The sequence below is a fragment of the Rhagoletis pomonella genome, unplaced genomic scaffold, assembly GCF_013731165.1.
Source record: "Rhagoletis pomonella isolate Grant_MI unplaced genomic scaffold, Rhpom_1.0 Rhpom_scaffold_19159, whole genome shotgun sequence".
NCBI lineage: Eukaryota > Metazoa > Arthropoda > Insecta > Diptera > Tephritidae > Rhagoletis > Rhagoletis pomonella.
In genome coordinates this window covers 2024-2748 of record NW_023477678.1, presented here as the reverse complement: position 1 = coordinate 2748, position 725 = coordinate 2024, and positions in this window count along the sequence as shown.

Genomic DNA, 725 nt, shown 5'->3' with positions numbered 1-725 from the left:
AAAAACAGCAACACTAGTACAAGATGAAGGACTATTACAAACATATGAAGTATAAACACGGCGAGCATACATGCATCACACTGAAACACTACAGTAAACAAAAACACAAATTAGCTAAACAGATGGAGCAGCTTAAATTTCTATTACGATGCAAACAATACGGGCTAATGCCAAATTATCTGACAAACTCGATCAAAAATCTAAAAATCAATACAACTTCAGAGAAAATAAGGAAACAGGTGGAAAATTCAAAACGACTATGTCTCACAAAAATATTAAACATCGAGATAACACAAACAAATATTAACATTAAAATAACAAAAGATCTATTATTGCATGCACAACAACAACTAAAAGTCACTTTAAGTAGCTCAGAATTCGACGCGTTCATCAGCAAGCAGAACGCCCAAAGCCAAAAAACTGCGAAGGAAAAAGAATCAATAGTCACATCAAAAATTGAGAGTCTTAAACACGAACAGATGCGGAAGCTGGGAATACAAAAGAACAACAATTGGTTCGTGAACAAAACGAACGTCAAATTTCCCGAAGAGGTAAGGTGGCTACTATCACTGGGGAAAAAGTTCACATTACCAACAACAAGGACAAGTTTCTCACCAATACTCACTATAGCAGAAATGGAACAAATAATCATGGGGATAAAAAACGAAAAGGAGAAAGAAACAGCGAGAAATAAGTTGAGCAACAGAATTCTACTGTTCAAGCGG